The following is a 14489-nucleotide window of genomic DNA, read 5'->3' as shown; positions in this document are numbered from 1 at the left end:
AGAGCTTTGTGAGCGTGGATCAGGAGTTTGAAGACAATCCTTTTTTTGATGGGGAGCCAGTGGAGGTCTCTCAGGTGGGCTGAGATGTGTTCGTGGCAAGGGCGGTTGAGGATGAGTCGTGCTGAGGCGTTCTGGATGCGCTGGAGTTTCTTCTGGAGCTTGGCCATTGTTCCTGCGTAGAGGGTGTCCAGTCTGCTGCTGACGAGGGCGTGGGTGACCGCTCTTCTGGTTTCAACGGGGATCCTTCTGAAGGTCTTGTGGAGCATTTCAAGGGTGTTAAAGCATGAGGATGATATGGCGTTGACTTGCTGGGTCATAGAGAGCGATGAGTCCAGTATAAAGCTGAGGTTGCGTGCGTGGGTGGTGGGCGTTGGGGCAGACCCCAGAGTGGCAGGCCACCAGGAGTCGTCCTATGCTGATCTGTTGGAGCCGAAGATGAAGATCTCGGTCTTCTCTGAGTTCAGCTTGAGGCGGCTTGCTGCCATCCAGTTGGCGATGGCGTGAAGGCCAGTGTGGAGGTTGGTCTTAGCGGTTGCAGTGGTTCTTTGTGAGAGAGAGGACGAGCTGAGTGTCGTCTGCGTAGGAGACGATGTTGAGGCCGTGGGATCAAACGATGTTGGTGAGCGGTGCCATGTAGACATTGAAGAGGGTGGTGTTGAGTGAGGATCCCTGGGGGACTCCGCAGATGGTCTAGTTGGCTTTAGACAAGAATGGGGGGAGGAGGACTCTTTGGGTTCTTCCAGAGAGGAAGGATGTGAGCCAATCCAGGGCTCTGTGGTGGATTCCGGCGTTGTAGAGGCCTGTGCGAAGAGTGTGGTGACAGACGGTGTTGAAGGCTGCGGAAAGGTCAAGGAGGATGAGGGCAACGGTTTCACCTTTGTCGAGCCTACTCCTGATGTCGTCGGTGCAATCGACAAGGGTGGTCTCGGTGCTGTGGTTCTTACGGAAGCCAGGCTGGGAGATGTCGAGTAGGCTGTTGTCCACAAAGAAGCAGGATAGTTGGTTGTTGACTATCTTCTCGATGACCTTCGCAGGAAAGGGGAGTAGGGAGATGGGCCGGTAGTTTTTGAAGTCTTCGGGGTCGGCTTTGGGCTTTTTGAGCAGGGCGTTGACTCCGGCGTCTTTCCAGCTCTCCGGGAAAATGGCGGTCTCGAAGGAGCTGTTGATGGTGGTTCGGAGCTGGGGAGCGATGATTTGACTGCCTTTATTGAAGACGTGGTGATGGCAGGGGTCGGCGGGTGAGCCGGCGTGGATGGTGCTCATGGACTTGGTGGTTTCCTCGTCGTTGGTGGGGGTCCCGGCACTCAGGATGTTGGTGTGGATGGGTGTGTTGGGGTCGACCTCGGCATTGGTGGTGGTGGGGAACGGAGGTTGCGGTGAAAAAAGGTGGCGAGGGAGTCGCAGAGGTCTTGCAAGGGGGGGTGGTCGGCAGAGCAGGACTTGGGGTTGGTGAGTTCCTTGATGATGCTCCTTGCTGTTGTGTGCGTTGTTGTCAATTCGTTCTTTGTAGAAAGATCTTTTGGTGGTCCGGATGAGCTGGTGATGTTTGCGGATGGCAGATTTGAGGGTGACGCGGTTGCTTTCTGTTTGTTCTAGGCACCAGATCTTCTTGGCTTTCCAGCATTCCCGTTTGGAGGCCTGAAGGTCTGCGGTGAACCAGGGAGCTTTTTTGTTGGCGCAGGTGTTGGTGGTTTTCCTGAGTGGAGCGACGGTGTTGGCGCAGTCATCGAGCCATTGCTTGAAGTTGAGGGCGGTGGTGTTGTGGTCGCTGGTGTTGGTTGGTAGGGCGTGGTCGAGGCTGGAGATCAATTGGTCCTTGGAGATCTTGTTCCACTTGCGGTGAGGGACCCAATGCTGTTGGTGGTGGGTTTCTGGAAGCAAAAATGAACACAGCGGTGGTCGGTCCAATGGAGTTCGGTGGTGTGAGTGAAGGTGACGTGGCTGCTGGAGGAGAAGATGGCGTTGAGTGTGCGGTCGGCTAAGTGGGTGGGTGTGGTGACCAGTTGCTTGAGGCCGAGGTTAGCAAGGTTGTCAAGCAGGGCTGAGGAGTTGCTGTCGCCGGTTGTCTCCAGGTGGAAATTCAGGTCTCCGAGGAGCATGTAGTCCGTGGAGGCGAGGGCATGGGTGCTGATAGTGTCGGCGATGGTGTCGCAGAATTGTGGGGGGGGGCCTGGGGGTCTGTAGACGAGGGTTCCTCTCAGGGTGGTGTTGGTGTTGACGTATATCTGGAAGTGCAGATGTTCAGCGGCATCTAGGGCGTCGTGGGTGTCGGTTGAGATCCTGATGGAGCTTCTGTGGGCTCTTTAATGAAGACAATTCAGTGTACTGACAGTAGGGCACCGAGATGGTTTCATAAAACCTGCTCTATTGCTAATAGAGGTCTTAGAGCTGCTCTGTCCAACATGCCCAGAAATAGGAAGGTGGTTAAAAACCAGAAAAAAAGCAGAAGATGTGAGCTATAAAGAGAGACATGGGAACGTTTAGTATTGGCCTAAAAGGTCAAATATTCTAAGTCCTTCTGACATACGGTTAAATCTGTGAAAGCAAACCTCAGCCTCATGGCAAGTTGGGAGGCCCACATTAAACCTGAGGAGTGGCTTCACCACTTTAATGACATCTATTGTGCTTGTGGCAATTCCTGGCCAAATACGCATTTTGCTAATGTTTAGTACTGGGTCTAGGCATGACTCCATTACCTTCAGCTCACAAGTGATAACACTAGCTATACGACATAGCCTGTCCGAAAAAAGCCCCAAGGGCCAGATGGAGTTCCCATGGATCTCAGTAAAGCAAATATTGACCTTTGGGGACCACTACATACTGTCATGACTCCATCATTGACCTATGTGCTGTGTGCTTTACCCCCTTGACTCATGTCACCTTTCTCTTGTGGCACCTCCCTATCTCAAGCACTCCAAATCATTCTTCCCTTGTGGTGCCTTCCTGTTTTGAGCAATCAATGCTTCCCCTCCTAGGAAGCCTGAACCATTGACCCTCCTGTTCTGTTGCTAAACAAGTTTAGTTTGTTTTTCACCTGCAGATTATTATTACATGTCTTTTATGACAAATTACGATATCCACTGTTACCCACTGAATTGTACCATCAAGCTCTTGCGGTTCTGTTATACTTGTTAATTGTTGCCAATTATCATTTGCACCTGCCACCTGGAAGGCCTCATATTCATTGTATGTAATACGTGATCTTCCCCAAGGCCACTGGAATATTCCACACTTCCACGTGGGACACTCAGTTCCAGAATTTTAGTGCAGAGGCTTGTGGGTCCAGCATAAATACCACCCTTTAAACCTGCATTTGTGCTTGGCCTTGTTGCAGTCCTGCCCAAGCATTGTCCCTGCACTTACCTCCTGAGTCGCCAGGAACTTCCAGCACTCTAGACTTCCAAGCCTTCCTGATGATCCCATGATCCTGGTTTCTGAGACGATTCCAGTGTCTTCCTCCATGAGCGACGATTCTGTCTGCTCTTGAACTTCTTGCACTGAGTTTCCTGTTGTCTTTGGATTCCAGTTTAAGCACTAGACATGGCTAAGTACTTTCCCCTCAGATTAGGGAGCACTAATCCATTGGTTAGCGAATAATTCAAAGACTGATTCCTATCAAGGCGTGAGCACTTATTTCTAATATCTCTCTCATACTTTATTTATGATGGTTAGCAAGTGTACATATAGTGTAAACAACTGTTAGATCATTTTGAGTTGGAAACCTATGGGCAACATTGCCTCTTGTTGTTTTTAGTATATTTCACCTGCATTGAGGATAACGAGGTCCAGAGAGTCACGATCCTACTAGGCAGTGCACAAGGCAGCAGAGCAGTCCACTCAGTGACACAAGTTCATCTTCTCTTGTTTTATCCCATTACCTTTTCCCCTCTGGGGGCAGTTTTTGGAACCAGACATTTGTTATTTATTTCACTAAGCTTTTCCTGCTGGGATTGGAGATCCAGCATCATCTCAGCGGTTGAAACCAGATGAGTGAGTGACACATACTAATGTACCAAGTAGTGCCTGTCAATCTAAGATGTCTAGCTCTTGGGCTAAATCGATTATAGTGCCTGTTTTCAAAAAGGGCAATTGGCTTAATCCTCATTGTTACAGGCCTATGTCATTATTGGACTCTATGGTCAAGGTAACTGGTAGGGTTGTACCGAATTTGCGGCTAAGCAACTGATAACAAAATCTTCTGTCACTGTGATTTGCGTGATGGCCTAGTTACCATGGAGCAATGCCTTAACCTGCAACTTATTTTTAGCAAATATACCATTGCCAAAGCCAGCCTGCCTTTTATACCTAGCCTTTATGGATCTATCTAGCGTTTATAACTTTGTTAATAAATCAAAATTATGGCAGCACCTTAAGCGAAGTGGCTTGAAACCTGCTCCAGTGGATGTCTTAGCTGTTCTTCATATTGACTTACCAGCTACAGTTAAGTTTGGAAGCAGTATTGAGTTTTCACAATTGTTTGAACTTGAACGTTGTTTAAGGCAGGGCTGCATCCGGCTGCCAGTTTTATTTATTTTATATATTAATAATTAGAATTCTGTTTTCTTTAAGAGTGGACAAGATGTGCCAGATGTTGGCTCTAGGCAGATCCCTGCACTTTTATATGCAGATGATGCAGATTTATCAGCCAGTGCTCCAAATGCGCTAAGGACTCTGGCCAGCACTTTTGTATCTTTCATGGAGGATCTGGACCTTGTGGCAAATTTTACCAAGTCACACGATGTTCTTTGGATCTAATAGCTCAAGGTATCGTACTAATTTTGTAAAAGGCACTGCTCTGGAGAAAGTACAGCAATTTCCTTATCTCTGTGTCACGTTTGACTCTGAAAATTCATGGATTCCCTGCCTATCTGTTAGGAGTAAAACAATTACCCAGTCTATAGGTGCTGTTTTTAGGATTGAGCTGCGTCGCATGCGATTGCGCATGCGTTTGCTTGCGAGACGCTTTAGGAGTTAAAAAAGGGCGTCGGAGCCCCGTCCACGTCACGTCAGTGTCTTTCATTGATTCGTGGGCTTGCCTGTTAAAATCTGCTTGCTTCCATTAGTGGAAGGCATGCATAGGTCATTCATTTTCCGGTGGTTAGCCCTCCTCGAGCGCAGCGACCAAGTACTGAAAGCATACGAGGCTCACTGTTTCCTGACAGGTTTGTGGACTACTTTTTATCTTTTGTTCGCAGCGCGATCTCGCTTGGCATAAGTCAAGCACTTTGCATAACATCGACCCTGTTACATAGTTAATTGCACTTTTGCCGGTTAAGTAGATAATTGTACTTTTGCCGATAGGTTTCATTACGAGAGAACTGTGGCAGCACAATCGCGCTGTTTTTTTCTTTCAATGTGGCAAGAAAAATCCGGTTCGGAGTTTACAACTGCTAATAGCTGTAACTCTGAGAAATGCGAGACCCTAGTGCATTGCAAATGCTTGTTAATGATGCCTCAAATATTGGTTTTAAACCCCTTGAACCTCTGTTGGACATAAGTAAGATGCAGTCTGCCCCAACTGTTTTTTTTATGGTGCAGTGATCTTGGACTGTACTGATACTAAGGGATTGCAGACAGAAGAAAATCACTTCTGCCACTGCCTTCTTTCTCTTCCTCTTTGTTCTCCACACTGATTTAGTCATGATAAACTAGGAATATCATATGCTGAGGATGTCATTAAACTTGCTCCTCTTCTCTTATGGATTTCGATATGGAATAGTCCTTGTGCCATATTTAACCAATATGTTATTATTGATTGTATAGCATGTATTAATGACCTCAAAATGCCTAGGTTATCATATAGTGAGCCTGTTTTGAAAGACCTTAATCGGCCTTCTTTATTCTTGAATTTCTTAAATATACGCAAAATAGATAAAGTCTGGGTAAAGGAATTATTTATAGAACAGAAGGGAGTATGTATAGAAGATATTGAACTTTAAAAAAACTACCTTAAGAATGAGTGCAATTACCCAGACTTCCGCAAATATTGAATCATATCTTTTAATGGATATTGGTGCATGAGAGAAAGATGTATTGACCGGATTTAGACTAGATCGTCATTCCTGATGTCTCCTCTACACCTTTCAGCTCCATTATCCTGTGGAGTAATACACCTTAACCGCACAAACCCTATTTATTGTGTTTGTTTTGTCCTGATAAGGACATGTGTCAATGAAGGTCAAAACGCCCTCAACAAACATCAGCAAACTTTCAAATTTGTACTCTGGAATGACATTTGAAGAAATTATGAAATTGCTTTAATTTAATTATTTTACATGAACTATCAAATGCTGTTCGTTCGCTTTACAATTTCTGTTTATATATGTGTTTCACTAAGTGCCTATTTGGTCTTTTCAGAAGCGCTATGTGTTCACTTAACACATAAAACACGATCAAGATTTATGTCCAATGCTGCTTTTTGATAACTTTGTTTATACCTTACAAAAGACACTTATTTTGGGATTTTTCAGTGCCATACTCTCTTTTTTGTAAGAAATTAAGTTTCTATAATTATTTCCTTATTGATACGCTATGAGAAAGAGTTGTATGATGTAATACTTTACCCAGGTCTCAATTGGATCTTTGGGGTACTCCTGTTGCATTTACCACTTTTTCAGAAAGTGTCATCGAAAACAAAATATTTGAATGTACTGCTGAAAGAACCACAGATCCAAAAGAAGAACCCCCCCCCCACCTCTTCAATCTGCAAAGGGTGATGAAAGTGTGTGTTGCTAACCAGGTAGCTCCTGCACAAATGTCCTTTAGGGGTGCTCTTTTGAATGGTGCCCAAGAGGTAGACATGCCTCTGGCAAGGCAGCCCTAACCACTGGAGAGTAAAGACACTCCTGCTATTTGATATGCCATGGAGACAACTATTTTTATCCACCGACTTAGTGACGCCAGTGTTGGACGGTGACCTTTGTAGGCCAAACCAAATGTCACAAATAGGATATCCCCTTACAACATGAAGCAGTTATTTCCAGGTATACTGATAATGCTCTATGCACTATAAGATTCCAGAGTGTTTTCTGGTCCAAAGAGACATAGAAGGAAAAAACACTGGAAGTATAATGTTCTGAGACAGACAAAAGGGAGATAAGATCGTAGTAATTAAAGCTGCATATGGTTTTAAAATGACCTTATCAGGGAAAAGATGGTATAAATGCATCAACAGAAGAGCTCCTATCTCTTCTAATCCTCAACTTGATGATATGGCTAGCAGGACAAAAGCCCTTGTGTCAAAAACTTCAAAGATATAAAAGAGAGAGGTTCAAGGAAGACTCTTGAGGGATGTTGTTAGAAATGAAGTCTCCAGTTGGCAGTCAGTTTACACCCTGTCCAAGTAGGGACCCTCACTCTAGTCAGGTAAAGAGAGATACACAGCTCAGATAACCCTTGCTGACCCCTTTGGTAGCTTGGCACAAGCAGTCAGGCTTATCTCAGAGGCAATGTGTAAAGTATTTGAACAAACACAGCCAGTAATACAGTAAAAACCCCACAAAAGGACTCCACACAAGGCAGGTGCTGCGTTGATTTTACAGTCGTGAGGCGGGTGCTGCATCCATTATTTTGCCACTCGGATGTGGTGCATGGATTTTCACTCTGGTGCTGCCAACGTCTTCTTCCAGGGGCCCAGGGACTGGAGGTGGCACCACTTGGCAAGTCAGGGGGTCTCAGCAAGAGAGCCCTGGTGCTGGCAGATGAAGCCTTTGATGTCCCTGAAACTTCTTAACAGGAGGCAAGCTCAGTCCAAGCCCTTGGAGAAGCTTCACAAGCAGGATACACAGCAAAGCGCAGTCTTTATCCTCTCTAAGGCAGAAGCAGCAACTTCAGGCCAACCCAGCAGAGCGTGCACTGCAAAGGAGCAGTACTCCTCCTCGCAGCTCTTCAGTTCTTCTCCTTGGTAGAGGCTCCTCTTGATCCAGAAGTGTTCTAAAATTGTGTGGTCAGCAGTCCAATACTTATATTAATTTCTGCCTTTGAAAAAGGCAAACTTCAAAGGAAAGTCTTTGGAGTGCACAAGGCCCTGCCTTTTTCTTGACCTGTCCCAGCCACACTCTAGGGGGTTGGAGACTGTATTGTGTGAGGTCAGACACAGCCCTTTCAAGTGCAGGTGACAGCTCTCCCCTTCCACTCTAGCCCAGGGAGACTCATCAGGGTGTGCAGGACACACCTCAGCTCCATTTCTGTCACTGTCTAGAATGAATTCACAAACAGCCCAACTGTCAGTCGGACCCAGACGTGTGTTCAGCAGCCAGGCAGAGGCACACAATGGTTAAGCAAGTGCTAATGTACCAAGAGTAAAAAATCCAGCTACAGTCAAAAATACAGGAAGCAGAGGCAAAACGACAGGGGAAACCATGCCAAGTGTGCCAAGTCTAAAAAAATGTGTAAAACAAGAGGCAGACAGAAGGGACTGGGTAATGGATTTCAGGTCGGGAAACATCCTTTTTTACGACTTTTTTATTACGAAAGTCGTGGTTAACGAAAGCGTAACAACGCTTTTTTTAACCACGACTTCGTATTTTTGTGCCTTAACTACGTATGTTCTGAACAACGAACATGCGTGGTTAAGGTACAAAGAAGGGAGTTGGCGAAGGTAAGTGGTGGGTTTAGGTTTTGGGGTGGGGTTGGGGGGGTGGGGCGTTTTAGGTTTTGGGGAGGGGTGGGGGGTCAGGGGTTTTTAGGTTTTAGGGTGGGGTTGGGGGGTGGGGCGTTTTTGGTTTTGGGGAGTGGGTGGGGGGTCAGCGGGTTTTAGGTTTTGGGGTGGGGTTGGGGGGGTGGGGTGAGGGATGTAGGGTGAATGGTGCCTATTGCTAATGATTTTATCAGGAATGCCTTTACAACGAAATATCGTTGTTAAGGCATTCGTGGTAAAATCATTAGTAGTAAGGACGAGGTCGGTGTTCCGACCTAGTTGTTAAGGTTAGTAGTTGTTTTTAATTCGGTGTTCCGTCATATAATCTTGCAGGTCTCTCAAGTTGAAAGCCTCTGATGAGATGAGAGTTGAGAGAGTGCAGGGAAGTATACAACAATCTCTTAGTAAGGTAGTCAAAGATTTTCCCCATTGGTTGCATGGGCCTTTGTTGGTTGTCAGTGAAGAACTTAAAGGGAGTAGGCATCTATAATACATTTCACACTCGTGAAGCCAATGTGACTTCACAATAAGGACCAGGAATCATCAAATGCGGTTAACAGGGATTTATTTCAGGATATTAATCAATACAATATAGACATACAAGGAATAATTAAAAGCATGCTGAAAAATCTCAATAGGTTCAAAATATCTCAATAGTTTCAGCCATAACAAAATAAGAAACAAAATAGTAACAGTCACAGCAATGAAGAAACTGAAATAAGGAATAGATGTTCCATAAAGAAACTTCTGTTCTCACTTCTACACATAGAGTAGTTATAAGATAATCTAATCAGGGATCTAATTAGGGTGTTTGGAAGGTGTCAGTCTGATAAAGACACCTGATAAAGACTCCTGTAGAAGGCTTTAAAGAGGGAAAAAAAGTGTTTAGCATGAAGCTTCTCTCTTTCGAGAATAAAGGGGGGGTCGCTACAGAGTAACAGCGGTTGGTGATCTGACAAGGGGTCATGGCACTGGGCATGGTCCAGGCATGGACAGGGGTCTGACCGGGTTGTCTTTGGTGCACATTCGATGCACCCGCTGCACGTGGTCAGGCCTCCACTAAATAGGTCCTGGGAAAGGGAAGGAGTGCAGGGGGGACAATGGGAGCGGCTAATGGGAGGCTGGAAGAAAACACAGGAATAAAAATAGGGAGGAAGATGTGGGAGAGCAGGTAAGGAGCGGGGGATGCAGGAAGCAGAAAAGCAGAGAAAGAGGTTCGGGGCCAGGGAAATGATGGAGGCACAAAGTAAAGAGGCATGAGTAACGCGGCACAAGGAAAAAGGGCACAAGCAAAGCACCACAAGGAAAAGGAGCACAGAGGAAAGAACCACAAAGAAAATAGGGACAAAGCAAGGAGGCACAGAGAAAAGGGGCACAAATCACTGACAGAGCGCGAGTAAAAGAGGCAAAATAAAGAAAATAAGCGAGAAGGAGAGGAAGAGGCAAAGCTAAGGCAAAGAGTGATAGAAAGAGGCAAAGGCAAAGAGTGAGAGGAAATACAGTGTGAGATATAGAAGAATGCACCAAGGCAAAGAGAGCAACAGCAGTGCGGCCGGTTCTGAATGGGCCTTACACTGGTCAGAAGACCAGTCCCAGGTAAGAGGGGAGTTGGGGCCGAGGCACCTGCTTCATGGGGTCGTGCAGCAGCCATCATTAAGTATGTCCTGGGAGGGAGGAGGAGCGAAGGGGATGGTGGGCGGGGCTAAGGAGAGGCAGGAAGAAGACACAGAAAGAAGATGCGGTGAGCAGGTAAGAAGCATCAGGAGGCAGGAGGAGGAAAAGCATGGGATGAGGACCGTAGTTTGAGGATGGCTGAGACTACTTCGTCCCCACAGTGGTCAAACTGCTCTGATGGCTGGACGGAGTAAGGACTGTCAGTTTGGCTATATGTACGCCCACCTAATTTAGATGGGTAGACATATAGCTGTGTTTCAATGCCTGTCATCGACAGGAAAAACCTGGTGATAATGGGCACTGAAAAGTGCTCTATGGCCACCTTGCCATAGGAGGAAATGCCTATGGTGAGGGGGTCATTGTGTATTTTTATTTTCTTTGGGACTCTATTTTTTTTTAACATGAAAAAATGTAACTTTAATGTATGGTTCTGCTATGTTTGCTGTCCAGCAAAGTTGCAATGCATTCTCAGGAACTACCATGATGGTGGTTCATGTCAATGCTTGAAATGTCCGCTGGGCCACCGGACATTTCATAATTTGGCAGGCATGGCACCTCCTACAGGGTGACAGAGTGGTCAAACTGCTCCGATGGCCGAATGGCCTTCGGAGGTTTGGCTATATGTCGGCCCACCTAATTGATGGGTGGACATATAGCCGTTTTTCAATGTCCTTCATGGCCAGGAAAACCCTGACAATAAGAGGCAAAAAAAAGTACTCAATGGCTCCCTCATCTTAGGCGGAAATCCACAGGGCGAGGTTGGCATTTTTTTTTCCAGAACCAAAATCCTGCTTTGTGATTTTGTTTTTGAACATGAAAAAAAAAATTATTTTAACACACAACTCCCTCATGTTTGCCGTCCGGCAAAGTTACAATGCATTAGTAGTAACTGCCGTGACAGTGTAACTCACTCAGTCGCTCTGGCAGAGGACATGCCATCCACCAAGTTATAAATCAGGCTCTAAAACATATTTACTTTGGAACATATGGATAAATGAAAGGCTGATTAAGCCCCTACAGGGTCCGATCCATAGATTATAATATACACTGGATGGATACCTCAGGAGTAGGGGACCAACTCACTGAGATATACTGCCGATACATTGGTATTACAATTTAATGTCAATGCTGGCCTGGCTTCAGATCACTTTTATTTTACAAATCCGGACAAGGATCTGGGCTTAAGCCTCACTGGAGATAAATGTGCTTTCAACGTGCACATAACAATTTCAAGTGTGTCAGTCTTCACCCCTCGAGGTTGGGGAGGGGATGCTGGCCTCACTGAGGGATTTAAAAGCTTCAGTTACACCACGACACTGTGAGCTATCACCCAAATCATTGCCTATCAGCAGTAAAAGCCTTGCACATAAAAGCACAGCTTTACAAAGATTATGTCAATAGTTTATATGAGATGTTCTTTGTATTACTTTTTCATAACAGTGTATATATGTACGTCTGTCTGTGAAGGACTAGCAAAGGATAATAAACATAAATTAGATTTGACTATCTGTAGAGCCTACACCAACTCAAATGTCTCACTCATTTTATAATAAACACCATTGTTCACCAACTCCATGGACCTAATTTATAGACTACGAAATGATAAATGGATGAGTAGTCCCTGGCAAATGCAACTTCCTTCATGCTTATTCACATTCAAAATCAGAATGTATTAGGTTGAACGAAATCATATAAACTATCACCATAAAACATCATTTAACATCAATAGATCAATCAACTTTCAAGGCGTATTGTAGAGCATGTAACCATACATCCACATTTTGTGTCAGTTTATGCAAAGTTCTCATATTAAGTAAACTAATCTGAATTCATTTACTCGAATTTTTTCCAGTTTGTCAGTCACCAACATATTGTACTCTCGCTATAGCTGAATGGGAGCAAACGCTGTAGCGTATGTGGATTTCTTTAGAGATCCCTGGCATTTTGGTGAATTGGCGCCCATGTATAAGAGTTCTAGTACTTTCTACTCTAGTAGATATCTTTCAGATCCTAGTTTGGCTGAGACTGCTTGGCCTAAAGAGATTCACTCTGTTTTAGTTGATGAGGCTTTAGCTTGTGCTAAAATTCAGCTGGACTTTCGCATCGACACAGGTTCCTGGGTGGTGTTTTCATTCAAGTATAGTATCACCTAACAGTTTGCTGAATTGGATATGGTTTCATGGGAAAATGTTGGTCTTGTGCAAAATTCTGTGTTGATTGGGTGGAGCTTTTAGATGTTAGATTAAAACCTGAAATTCCTTTAACATCTCTTAGTATATTTAGGGATGCAGTCAAAAGAATCATCAATACGTATTATGGCACTACAGGCAGATCTAGAATATTAGAATGTTGGCTTATAGTGACCGGTATAAGATTCTGCTTCAACATGTTAATGTTTGTCTTTCTGTTTCTCCCCTTTTAATTTAGAACATTCTGCACTTAGTGTAGAGAGTGTTCTAACAGCCTTATAGCTCTTCTGCCTCTGGCCACATTGGTTGTTAAAGGGCCTCTCCTTCGTATAAGGCCTGACCAATGGGGTTCAGGACCTTTACCTACTAGTATATCCCTCAGCAGCAGCCTATACCACTATATTGTCAATATTGTACTTTTTATGCTGGTAAACACAATTTTGCCTGTTATTAAGATCTGGGGTGACTCAGAAAATTAAGGCCTTTATAGGGATCTGTTCTGTAAATCTTACGCTACTGGAGGGGGTTCGGGCTTAGCATATTCTCTCTGTAATGCTCCCTAGAAAATGCATGACAGCCTTTTAGTCTCGCCCTTCTTGTGATAGACTGGCTGGATTATATAAAAGTATGAACAGTAGTGGTAAATTGGCTATGAGCTCTCTAAATATTGTAATACTTTCATAAACGTACTGGCCTGGTGGCTCAGTGGACTAATTCCTCCACTCAAGGAGTCTGTATATGACTCACATGTTCAAACCCTGGTGCGTCCACTAAGCCTTTCATCCTTCATCAGCCGAAACACTGAGTTGGGTAACATTAAACATCTGTTAGTCAGAGCCAGATGGCCCAAGGGGTAAACGTACGTTTTTGCTTTTTTATTTTATTAGGTTTTTAAATGTAAAAATATGATGAAATGTGTTTTTCCGTTTTTATAAACCATGAATAAACTATAAGTTGTGCCGCCGAATCTATACCTTTCTTTCGCCTCAGCGTTCTCCACTTAATCATAGATTTACAACCCTTGCCACTAAAGCATCATCTACTGTAATTGCACATTTCAAGAAAACCATTCTTTCTGGCTCATACAGATCAAAAGTCGCAAAAAGTGATTCACGTGGTCTGCGCAGTGTACACCCTTTCAGTTGCTGACAGCTGTATTTTGGTGTGAAACTGCAACAAATGAGGTGAAGCATTTGATAGATGGGTGTTAAAATAACACAAGTAGCCCACTAACACTGCCACAGAATTATGCTGCGTCGGACGTACAATGTGCATTTTTTCACGTATATTTAAATTAAACCCGATGCACAATTTGGATCTCAATTACTGACTATATTTTAATTGATGCATGATTAGGTCCTCCGTTGCCGCATAATTCGAGAGGCGCTAATTACATCTAAATTAAATAAATAGTACAGTGTCATACTTATTTTTTTCTGTATGCCTGCAGGGATGTGGAATTCCTATCGCCCGACGCCCGGGACATCTTGTTTGGGGTCAAGGGCAACAAGTTTTTATGTCCTTGGGACAAGTAGGCCCAACCCCCTGCAGCACAAACCCTTTGGCTGCCTGTTTACAGAGAGTGGAACTCTCTGCAGTTGAGGTAATGTGTTTCCAAAAGATAATGCTGTTCGAACTTGTATTTATGGTTCATTATTTGAAAGCCTTCATTATTAGGGTGCGTGCTGTAAATAAATGTTTTAAGGTCACACTTCACTACTGACGTTGGTTCCAGTACAAAAAAAAAAAAACGTGTACACACGTTTGAAAAGTTTAGGCTAAGAGGCTAAGTATAATGCTCCCAGAATGCTCTCTGATTATATGCAAATGAAGTGTCATTTAGTAAAATGTGTTGATGCATGCTAGTATTTCCCAAAAATATTTCTAATGGAAAATCAGTGTAACCATTTTCAACACGATTATGGGAAGCATGAAAATAAACAAACACTGACAAAGCCAACTGATCTGACATTTTTATAAGTCTTTTA

At 44.4% G+C, this 14489-nt stretch overlaps 1 protein-coding gene across 1 annotated transcript in view; it reads right to left on the bottom strand.

Annotated features, from left to right (window-relative positions):
* SLC9A9 (solute carrier family 9 member A9) overlaps positions 1-14489 on the bottom strand; it is a 2563562-nt gene that overhangs the window by 628355 nt on the left and 1920718 nt on the right. The window lies entirely within an intron of this gene.

Source organism: Pleurodeles waltl, chromosome 11 (assembly GCF_031143425.1).
Source record: "Pleurodeles waltl isolate 20211129_DDA chromosome 11, aPleWal1.hap1.20221129, whole genome shotgun sequence".
Classification (NCBI taxonomy): domain Eukaryota; kingdom Metazoa; phylum Chordata; class Amphibia; order Caudata; family Salamandridae; genus Pleurodeles; species Pleurodeles waltl.
Note: the sequence above shows the minus strand (reverse complement) of the source record. Positions and strands in the feature narration are given on the sequence as shown.